The sequence below is a fragment of the Bombina bombina genome, chromosome 4 (genome assembly GCF_027579735.1).
Source record: "Bombina bombina isolate aBomBom1 chromosome 4, aBomBom1.pri, whole genome shotgun sequence".
In the NCBI taxonomy this organism is placed as follows: domain Eukaryota; kingdom Metazoa; phylum Chordata; class Amphibia; order Anura; family Bombinatoridae; genus Bombina; species Bombina bombina.
Window position 1 is genome coordinate 1,106,461,302 of NC_069502.1, and position 12,193 is coordinate 1,106,473,494.

General features: G+C 40.8%; 1 protein-coding gene across 2 annotated transcripts in view; it reads right to left on the reverse strand.

Moving 5' to 3' along the window:
* The window catches only part of TRERF1 (transcriptional regulating factor 1), a 508,752-nt gene that overhangs the window by 251,572 nt on the left and 244,987 nt on the right, over positions 1-12,193 (reverse strand). For both annotated transcript variants that reach the window (XM_053712363.1, XM_053712362.1), the window contains exon 2: positions 10,689-10,746. The gene's annotated coding sequence lies outside the window, so the exon portion shown is untranslated. The remainder of the gene's footprint in view (positions 1-10,688; positions 10,747-12,193) is intronic.

The following is a 12,193-nucleotide window of genomic DNA, read 5'->3' on the forward strand; positions in this document are numbered from 1 at the left end:
TGAAGAACATTTCATGTTTTCTGCTCAGCACTTTTTCTTTTAGTGAGATTATAGATATAAGGGTGAAATTGATGAATACTGTGGAAAATATTTTTTAAGAACTGTAATTTTCCTATGATTGCTATAATGTGCACTGGTATTACAAGGGAGCTTGTGTTCACATTGCTGGGAAACATTTTACCCCCCAAAATACTGCCTAATGCAGTAATTTTATTAACAAATAAAAATGCTAAATTAAAAAAAAAAAAATAATTTATGCTTACCTGATAAATTTATTTCTCTTGTAGTGTATCCAGTCCACGGATCATCCATTACTTATGGGATATTCTACTTCCCAACAGGAAGTTGCAAGAGGATCACCCACAGCAGAGCTGCTATATAGCTCCTCCCCTCACTGCCATATCCAGTCATTCGACCGAAACAAGCCGAGAAAGGAGAAACTATAGGGTGCAGTGGTGACTGTAGTTTAATTAAAATTTAGACCTGCCTTAAAAGGACAGGGCGGGCCATGGACTGGATACACTACAAGAGAAATAAATTTATCAGGTAAGCATAAATTATGTTATCTCTTGTTAAGTGTATCCAGTCCACGGATCATCTATTACTTGTGGGATACCAATACCAAAGCTAAAGTACACGGATGATGGGAGGGACAAGGCAGGAACTTAACCGGAAGGAACCACTGCCTGTAGAACCTTTCTCCCAAAAACAGCCTCCGAAGAAGCAAAAGTATCAAATTTGGAAAATTTGGAAAAGGTATGAAGCGAAGACCAAGTCGCAGCCTTGCAAATCTGTTCAACAGAAGCCTCATTTTTAAAGGCCCATGTGGAAGCCACAGCTCTAGTGGAATGAGCTGTAATCCTTTCAGAGGGCTGCTGTTCAGCACTCTCATAGGCTAAACGGATTATACTCCGAAGCCAAAAAGAAAGAGAGGTTGCCGAGGCCTTTTGACCTCTCCTCTGTCCAGAGTAAACAACAAACAGGTTAGATGTTTGACGAAAATCTTTAGTAGCTTGTAAGTAAAACTTCAAGGCACGGACTACGTCTAGATTATGCAAAAGAGGTTCCTTCTTTGAAGAAGGATTAGGACATAATGATGGAACAACAATCTCTTGATTGATATTCTTGTTAGTAACAACCTTGGGTAAAAACCCAGGTTTTGTACGCAGAACTACTTTATCTGAATGGAAAATCAGATAAGGAGAATCACATTGTAAGGCAGATAACTCAGAGACTCTCAGAGCCGAGGAAATAGCCATCAAAAACAGAACTTTCAAAGATAAAAGTTTGATATCAATGGAATGAAGGGGTTCAAACGGAACCCTTTGGAGAACTTTAAGAACCAAGTTTAAGCTCCATGGAGGAGCAACAGGTTTAAACACAGGCTTAATTCTAACTAAAGCCTGACAAAATGCCTGAACGTCTGGAACTTCTGCCAGACGCTTGTGTAAAAGAATAGACAGAGCAGAAATCTGTCCCTTTAAAGAACTAGCTGCAGCTAGAATAGCTGCTCATATTTTAAAACAACACAAGCTATTGGGAGGTGTAGGAGTCCCTAATCTTAGAGATTATTATCATGCTGCTAGACTGGCACAAAATGCTCTTTTATGTAAAGATTGCCAGGGGATGACATGGCCAGGTATTGAAGCAGATATTGGAAGACTAAGCACTCCGGGAGATATATTATGGAAACCCTCAGATCCAAAAGACCAGAGGATAATTAAACTAAAAACTACAGAAGATTCTAAGCTTATGTGGAGGTCACTAACACATACATTGAAATTACTCTCGCCACACACTATTATAATACCTCTAAGTACACTACTCCCAAAAGAATTTAAAAAACAAATAGATAAGTGGGGAAATAAAGGCCTCTATAGGGTAGCTGATTTCCTAGACAATGGGAAGTTGTTGACATTTACACAATTAAGAGATAAAATACACCCAAATACATTGCACTGGTTTTTATATCTCCAAATTTCCCATGCTATAAATACATATAGACTAGGCAGCATCCCAGCCTGCCCAAAAACTGCTCTGGAACAAATGATAATGACACCCGGTAGAAATAAAAAAATGATTACACGCTTATACTTAGCCATTCAAGAAGCAAATAGTTCAGCAAAATTGGTAATTTATGACAAATGGGAACAAGATTTAGCTATAACCTATGATAGAGAAGATTGGAGCCAGATTTTCTCCTCAATGAGGAGAAGTTTAATTGGGGCAGACCTTATCGAAAACTCAATAAAAACCTCATATAGATGGTACCTTACACCACTGAAATCCTCACATTACACCACACAGGGTAGTAGATTATGTTATCGGGGATGTAATGGGATAGGGACCTATTTTCACATGTGGTGGGAGTGTCCAAAGATACAACCTACATGGGACAAGCTTTCTCAACTATCTAAGGTGATTCTAGACGACTCCTTTACATTATCAGCCTCACAGGCCTTACTACATATCCCCCAGGAGTCAATGAACTCAATTACTAATAGATGGGTTAATATTATATGTACAGCAACCAGAATATGTATAGCTAGAAAATGGAAAGTGGGGGCTCCAGAATGGGGTGAGGTAATGATCAAAATTGAAGATGTTTATAATATGCTAAAATCAGCTGCATGGATACAAGGGACATCTGAGAGATTCCAAAACATGTGGATACACTGGATTTTAAATAAACAGAAATATGTAGGTACATACAGATCAACACTAAGTAACCAATAAGGCTTTTTTAGGGCAATTAAATTGGAGAGAATAGGAACTTTCTTAAATATAGATATAGCGTTCTAAAGAAATCTACAACATTGTCACTGCTCGACGGGAAAAGTTTAAAGTTAAAGGTTTTTCTTTGTATACAGTTATGAAGTTTAGGTTTAGGGAAATGGGATAAGAGGGGAGGGGGTGGAGAGGGAGTTAGGGAAGGGGGGAGAAAAATTGATGAAAATGATATAAACAGGGTGCTGAAAACTTTAATTGTTTTAAGAATACTAGGACATTGTAACCCAGCACACTGTTTTATTATGTTGTATTTGATGTGATCCATGACAATAAAAATTATTTCAACTAAAGAACTAGCTGATAATCCTTTGTCCAAACCCTCTTGGAGGAAGGACAATATCCTGGGAATCCTAACCCTACTCCATGAGTAATTCTTGGATTCACACCAATGAAGATATTTACGCCATATCTTGTGATAGATTTTCCTGGTGACAGGCTTTCGTGCCTGTATTAAGGTATCAATGACTGACTCGGAGAAGCCACGCTTTGATAGAATCAAGCGTTCAATCTCCATGCAGTCAGTCTCAGAGAAATTAGATTCGGATGATTGAAAGGACCTTGTATGAGAAGGTCTTGTCTCAGAGGCAGAGTCCATCGTGGAAAGGATGACATGTCCACTAGGTCTGCATACCAGGTCCTGCGTGGCCACGCAGGCGCTATCAGAATCACTGATGCCCTCTCCTGTCTGATTTTGGCAATCAGTCGAGGGAGCAGAGGAAACGGTGGAAACACATAAGCCAGGTTGAAGAAACAAGGAGCTGCTAGAGCATCTATCAGCATCGCTTCTGGGTCCCTGGACCTAGATCCGTAACAAGGAAGCTTGGCGTTCTGGCGAGACGCCATGAGATCCAGTTCTGGTTTGCCCCAACGATGAACTAATTGAGCAAACACCTCCGGATGGAGTTCCCACTCCCCCGGATGAAAAGTCTGACGACTTAGAAAATCCGCCTCCCAGTTCTCTACACCTGGGATATGGATTGCTGATAGGTGGCAAGAGTGAGACTCTGCCCAGCGAATTATCTTGGAGACTTCTAACATCGCTAGGGAACTCCTGGTTCCCCCTTGATGGTTGATGTAAGCCACAGTCGTGATGTTGTCCGACTGAAATCTGATGAACCTCAGGGTTGCTAACTGAGGCCAAGCTAGAAGAGCATTGAATATTGCTCTTAACTCCAGAATATTTATTGGGAGGAGTTTCTCCTCCTGAGTCCACGATCCCTGAGCCTTCAGGGAGTTCCAGACTGCACCCCAACCTAGAAGGCTGGCATCTGTTGTTACAATCGTCCAATCTGGTCTGCGAAAGGTCATACCCTTGGACAGGTGGACCCGAGATAACCACCAGAGAAGAGAATCTCTGGTTTCCTGATCCAGATTTAGTAGAGGGGACAAATCTGTGTAATCCCCATTCCACTGACTGAGCATGCATAATTGCAGCGGTCTGAGATGCAGGGGCGCAAATGGCACTATGTCCATTGCCGCTACCATTAAGCCGATTACCTCCATGCACTGAGCCACCGCAGGGCGCGGAGTGGAGTGAAGAACACGGAAAGCATTTAGAAGTTTTGATAACCTGGACTCCGTCAGGTAAATTTTCATTTCTACAGAATCTATAAGAGTCCCTAGGAAGGAAACCCTTGTGAGAGGAGATAGGGAACTCTTTTTTTCGTTCACTTTCCACCCATGCGACCTCAGAAATGCCAGAACTATCTCTGTATGAGACTTGGCAATTTGAAAGCTTGACGCCTGTATCAGGATGTCGTCTAGATAAGGAGCCATCGCTATGCCTCGCGGTCTTAGAACCGCCAGAAGAGAGCCCAGAACCTTTGTAAAAATTCTTGGGGCTGTAGCCAACCCGAAGGGAAGAGCTACAAATTGGTATTGCCTGTCTAGAAAGGCAAATCTCAGGAACCGATGATGATTCTTGTGAATCGGAATGTGAAGGTAGGCATCCTTTAAGTCCACTGTGGTCATGTACTGACCCTCTTGGATCTTGGGTAAGATGGTTCGAATAGTTTCTATCTTGAATGATGGAACTCTGAGGAATTTGTTTAAGATCTTTAGATCCAAAATTGATCTGAAGGTTCCCTCTTTTTTGGGAACCACAAACAGATTTGAATAAAAACCCTGTCCTTGTTCCGTCCGCGGAACTGGATGGATCACTCCCATTACCAGGAGGTCTTGCACGCAGCGTAGGAATGCCTCTTTCTTTATCTGGTTTGCAGATAATCTGAAAGGTGAAATCTCCCCTGTGGAGGAGAAGCTTTGAAGTCCAGAAGATATCCCTGAGATATGATCTCCAACGCCCAGGGATCCTGAACATCTCTTTCCCACGCCTGGGCGAAGAGAGAAAGTCTGCCCCCTACTAGATCCGTTGCCGGATAGGGGGCCGTTCCTTCATGCTGTCTTGGAGGCAGCAGCAGGCTTTCTGGCCTGCTTGCCCTTGTTCCAGGACTGGTTAGATTTCCAGGCCTGCTTGGATTGAGCAAAAGTTCCCTCTTGTTTTGAAGCAGAGGAAGTTGATGCTGAACCTGCCTTGAAATTTCGAAAGGCACGAAAATTAGACTGTTTGGCCCTTGATTTGGCCCTGTCCTGAGGAAGGGTATGACCCTTACCTCCAGTAATGTCAGCAATAATTTCTTTCAAACCAGGCCCAAATAAGGTCTGCCCCTTGAAAGGAATGTTGAGTAATTTAGACTTTGAAGTCACGTCAGCTGACCAGGATTTAAGCCATTGCGCCCTACGCACCTGGATGGCGAATCCGGAATTCTTAGCCGTTAGTTTAGTCAAATGAACAATGGCATCAGAAACAAATGAGTTAGCTAGCTTAAGTGTTCTAAGCTTGTCAATGATTTCAGTCAATGGAGCTGTATGGATGGCCTCTTCCAGGGCCTCAAACCAGAATGCCGCCGCAGCAGTGACAGGCGCAATGCATGCAAGGGGCTGTAAAATAAAACCTTGTTGAATAAACATTTTCTTAAGGTAACCCTCTAATTTTTTATCCATTGGATCTGAAAAAGCACAACTGTCCTCAACCGGGATAGTGGTATGCTTTGCTAAAATAGAAACTGCTTCCTCCACCTTAGGGACCGTCTTCCATAAGTCCCGTGTAGTGGCATCTATGGGAAACATTTTTCTAAATATAGGAGGGGGGGAAAACGGCACACCGGGTCTATCCCACTCCTTACTAATAATTTCTGTAAACCTTTTAGGTATTGGAAAAACATCAGTACACACCGGCACTGCATAGTATTTATCCAGTCTACACCATTTCTCTGGCACTGCAATTGTGTCACAGTCATTCAGAGCAGCTAACACCTCCCCAAGCAATACATGGAGGTTCTCAAGCTTAAATTTAAAATTAGAAATCTCAGAATTAGGTTTCCCCGAGTCAGAGATGTCACCCACAGACTGAAGCTCTCCGTCCTCAGGTTCTGCATATTGTGACGCAGTATCAGACATGGCTCTTACAGCATCTACGCGCTCTGTATCTTGTCTTACCCCAGAGCTATCGCGCTTGCCTCTTAATTCAGGCAATCTGGCTAATACCGCTGACAGGGTATTATCCATGATCGCAGCCATGTCCTGCAAAGTAATCGCTATGGGCGTCCCTGATGTACTTGGCGCCATATTAGCGTGTGTCCCTTGAGCGGGAGGCAAAGGGTCCGACACGTGGGGAGAGTTAGTCGGCATAACTTCCCCCTCGACAGAACCCTCTGGTGACAATTCTTTTATAGATAAAGACTGATCTTTACTGTTTAAGGTGAAATCAATACATTTAGTACACATTCTCCTATGGGGCTCCACCATGGCTTTTAAACATAATGAACAAGTAGTTTCCTCTGTGTCAGACATGTTTGTACAGACTAGCAATGAGACTAGCAAGCTTGGAAAACACTTTAAAATAAGTTAACAAGCAATATAAAAAACTTTACTGTGTCTTTAAGAAAAAACTAATTTTGTCAAAATTTGAAATAACAGTGAAAAATGCAGTTACACTAACAAAATTTTTACAGTGTATGTAACAAGTTAGCAGAGCATTGCACCCACTTGCAAATGGATGATTAACCCCTTAATACCAAAAACGGAATAATAAATGAAAAAAACGTTTTTAAAACTAGTCACAACAAATGCCACAGGTCTACTGTGGTTGTTACCCTCCTCAAACACGTCTTTTGAAGCCTTTTGAGCCCTTCAGAGATGTCCTGTATCATGCAGAGGGAAGCTGAGTGTCGCTGTCTGTAATTTTAGCAGTGCAGAAAAACGCTAAAATAGGCCCCTCCCACTCATATTACAACAGTGGAAAGCCTCAGGAAACTGTTTCTAGGCAAAAATCAAGCCAGCCATGTGGAAAAAAAACTAGGCCCCAATAAGTTTTATCACCAAGCATATATAAAAACGATTAAACATGCCAGCAAACGTTTTATATTGCACTTTTATAAGAGTATGTATCTCTGGTAATAAGCCTGATACCAGTCGCTATTAAATCACTGTATTTAGGCTTAACTTACATTAATCCGGTATCAGCAGCATTTTTCTAGCAAATTCCATCCCTAGAAATATGTTAACTGCACATACCTTATTGCAGGATAACCTGCACGCCATTCCCCCTCTGAAGTTACCTCACTCCTCAGAATATGTGAGAACGGCAGTGGATCTTAGTTACTTCTGCTAAGATCATAGAAACCGCAGGCAGATTCTTCTTTTAATGCTGCCTGAGATAAAATAGTACACTCCGGTAACATTTAAAAATAATAAACTTTTGATTGAAGTTGAAAAACTAACTATAATACACCACTCTCCTCTTACTACCTCCATCTTTGTTGAGAGTTGCAAGAGAATGACTGGATATGGCAGTGAGGGGAGGAGCTATATAGCAGCTCTGCTGTGGGTGATCTTCTTGCAACTTCCTGTTGGGAAGGAGAATATCCCATAAGTAATGGATGATCCGTGGACTGGATACACTTAACAAGAGAAATAATAATACAGGGAGTGCAGAATTATTAGGCAAGTTGTATTTTTGAGGATTAATTTTATTATTGAACAACAACCATGTTCTCAATGAACCCAAAAAACTCATTAATATCAAAGCTGAATAGTTTTGGAAGTAGTTTTTAGTTTGTTTTTAGTTATAGCTATTTTAGGGGGATATCTGTGTGTGCAGGTGACTATTACTGTGCATAATTATTAGGCAACTTAACAAAAAACAAATATATACCCATTTCAATTATATATGTTTACCAGTGAAACCAATATAACATCTCAACATTCACAAATATACATTTCTGACATTCAAAAACAAAACAAAAACAAATCAGTGACCAATATAGCCACCTTTCTTTGCAAGGACACTCAAAAGCCTGCCATCCATGGATTCTGTCAGTGTTTTGATCTGTTCACCATCAACATTGCGTGCAGCAGCAACCACAGCCTCCCAGACACTGTTCAGAGAGGTGTACTGTTTTCCCTCCTTGTAAATCTCACATTTGATGATGGACCACAGGTTCTCAATGGGGTTCAGATCAGGTGAACAAGGAGGCCATGTCATTAGATTTTCTTCTTTTATACCCTTTCTTGCCAGCCATGCTGTGGAGTACTTGGGCGCGTGTGATGGAGCATTGTCCTGCATGAAAATCATGTTTTTCTTGAAGGATGCAGACTTCTTCCTGTACCACTGCTTGAAGAAGGTGTCTTCCAGAAACTGGCAGTAGGACTGGGAGTTGAGCTTGACTCCATCCTCAACTCGAAAAGGCCCCACAAGCTCATCTTTGATGATACCAGCCCAAACCAGTACTCCACCTCCACCTTGCTGGCGTCTGAGTCGGACTGGAGCTCTCTGCCCTTTACCAATCCAGCCACGGGCCCATCCATCTGGCCCATCAAGACTCACTCTCATTTCATCAGTCCATAAAACCTTAGAAAAATCAGTCTTGAGATATTTCTTGGCCCAGTCTTGACGTTTCAGCTTGTGTGTCTTGTTCAGTGGTGGTCGTCTTTCAGCTTACCTTGGCCATGTCTCTGAGTATTGCACACCTTGTGCTTTTGGGCACTCCAGTGATGTTGCAGCTCTGAAATATGGCCAAACTGGTGGCAAGTGGCATCTTGGCAGCTGCACGCTTGACTTTTCTCAGTTCATGGGCAGTTATTTTGCGCCTTGGTTTTTCCACACGCTTCTTGCGACCCAGTTGACTATTTTGAATGAAACGCTTGATTGTTCGATGATCACGCTTCAGAAGCTTTGCAATTTTAAGAGTGCTGCATCCCTCTGCAAGATATCTCACTATTTTTGACTTTTCTGAGCCTGTCAAGTCCTTCTTTTGACCCATTTTGCCAAAGGAAAGGAAGTTGCCTAATAATTATGCACACCTGATATAGGGTGTTGATGTCATTAGACCACACCCCTTCTCATTACAGAGATGCACATCACCTAATATGCTTAATTGGTAGTAGGCTTTCGAGCCTATACAGCCTGGAGTAAGACAACATGCATAAAGAGGATGATGTGGTCAAAATACTCATTTGCCTAATAATTCTGCACTCCCTGTATAAACACCATTGTATTTTAAGGGCATTTGCGGCACATTTCTAAAAATAACCAGAGATCTTTTATAAGCGCTAATTGCTACAGTGAGCTTGAGGTAGCAATAACCAGCCACTTGTAATGGCTGGATATTTATTGCGCGCCCGCAAACGGGCAAATGTGGCACGTTAACAGGTGTGCGATAAATTAGTGCTCCACTTGTAATCTAGCCCTAAGTGTTTAAAGTGTGGTTCTCATTTACACATAATCAGTACATTTCTTACTATAAATACTTTTAAAAAAAATATATATTTCTTTGCAGAATTAGTGATGAAGAAAAGTTACAAACAAAATTATTAGAAGCTTTCTAACAAGATTACCCGTTGTTTAATCATTTATGCCTGATTTAAAAAAATGAAAAGAAAGAAAATGCTGTATCTCTTTATCGTACAGAATAAATAGTAACTTCCTCACTTTATTAGTATTTGATATGGTTCATTATATTTGCTTTTCAAAGGTGTAACAATTTACATTACTATATTTGAAATAGTGAGACAAAATACATTTTCATGGGTGTGTACAAGGCAGAGAACACCGGACACTAAACCTTGTACTCTACTGGAATGTGTAACAAACATTGCAGTAAATAGATACTATAAAAAAGGAAATTTATGCTTACCTGATAAATTTATTTCTTTTATGATACGACGAGTCCACGGATTTCATCTTTACTTATGGGATTACACCTCCTGGTCAGCAGGAAGTGGCAAAGAGCACCACAGCAGAGCTGTATATATAGCTCCTCCCTTCCCTCCCACCTCCAGTCATTCGACCGAAGTTAGGAATAGAAAGGAAAAGCCAAGGTGCAGAGGTGACTGAAGTTTAACAAAAATAAAAACCTGTCTTAGAAAAACAGGGTGGGCCGTGGACTCGTACTCGTTGAGTACGACCGGGTTGATTGACACCCCCTGCTGGGGGCCCATTGGCCGCGAGTCTGCAGGGGGCGACGTTGCACCAGCAGCTATTGTGAGCTGCTGGTGCAATGCTGAATACGGAGAGCGTATTGCTCTCCGCATTCAGCGAGGTCTTATGGACCTGATCCCCACTGTCGGATCAGGTCCGCAAGACCTTTGATAATTCTGCCTCAATAAGATGAACTAAGCAGAGAGTCAGAGTAATACATTAGTCTTCTGCAATACAATGTTATTACACAGCAACTGTTTCCTAAAATGTTTGTAATATATTGCAGTAGAAATTAACGTTTTATTTGTTTTTATGTTTTAAAATATGAAAACCAAGTTTGTAAGTTCACATATCTTTTGTTTAGTCATAGTAGTTTCATGATTTGTAGGTAAGTGTAGTATAATGTATAAATTCTTACCTCAAATTTCCATCCCTTTTACAATAATCTTGCACATCAGATAATATTTCAGTTATATCTGTATGAAGAAACAACATAACATTTTTGTTAATGTTTATCTGTGTAATAATTTCTTAAACTTTTAGATATACACATTACAAATAATAAAAACAAATTTCAACTTATTTACATATAAATATGTTCAGAAATAAAACAACCTTTTTTTAAACCAATCATCTCATTCCTGCCATGGCTTGCTTTAATTACTGTTTTGATAATTTTTAATAAGCTTTATTGACATTTTTTTAGCAGTTACAAAGTAACATAATAAATCTTTAACCCCTTAATGACCACAGCACTTTTCCATTTTCTGTCCGTTTGGGACCAAGGCTATTTTTACATTTTTGCGGTGTTTGTGTTTAGCTGTAATTTTCCTCTTACTCATTTGCTGTACCCACACATATTATATACCATTTTTCTCGCCATTAAATGGACTTTCCATTGACATGTATATATTTTTTTTTTAGTAGACATCCCAAAGAATTGATCTAGGCCCATTTTGGTATATTTCATGCCACCGTTTCACCGCCAAATGCGATCAAATACAAAAAATAGTTCACTTTTTCACAAATTTTTTCACAAACTTTCGGTTTCTCACTGAAATTATTTACAAACAGCTTGTGCAATTATGGCATAAATGGTTGTAACTTTTTCTCTGGGATCCCCTTTGTTCAGAAATAGCAGACATATATGGCTTTGGCGTTGCTTTTTGGTAATTAGAAGGCCGCTAAATGCCACTGTGCACCACACGTGTATTATGCCCAGCAGTGAAGGTGTTAATTAGGGAGCATGTAGGGAGCTTTTTGGGGTAATTTTAGCTTTAGTGTAGTGTAGTAGACAACCCCAAGTATTGATCTAGGCCCATTTTGGTATATTTCATGCCACCATTTCACCGCCAAATGCGATCAAATTAAAAAAAACTTTACATTTTTCACAATTTTAGGTTTCTCACTGAAATCATTTACAAACAGCTTGTGCAATTATGGCACAAATGGTTGTAAATGCTTCTCTGGGATCCCCTTTGTTCAGAAATAGTAGACATATATGGCTTTGGCGTTGCTTTTTTGTACTTAGAAGGCCGCTAAATGCCGCTGTGCATCACACGTGTATTATGGCTAGCAGTGAAGGGGTTAATCAAGTAGCTTGTAGGGAGCTTGCAGGGTTAATTTTAGCTTTAGTATAGAGCTCAGCCACCCACCTGAAACATCAGACCCCCTGATCCCTCCCAAACAGCTCTCTTCCCTCTCCCACCCCACAATTGTCCCCGCCATCTTAAGTACTGGCAGCAACTCTGCCAGTACTAAAATAAAAGGTATATTTAGGCTTTTATTTTATTTTTTTTAAAGCATATTTACATATGCTGATGTGTAGGACCCCCCCCCTTAGCCCCCAACCTGACTGATCCCCCACCAAACAGCTCTCTAACCTTCCCCCTCTGCCTTAAAGGGCGCCATTTTGGGTACTGG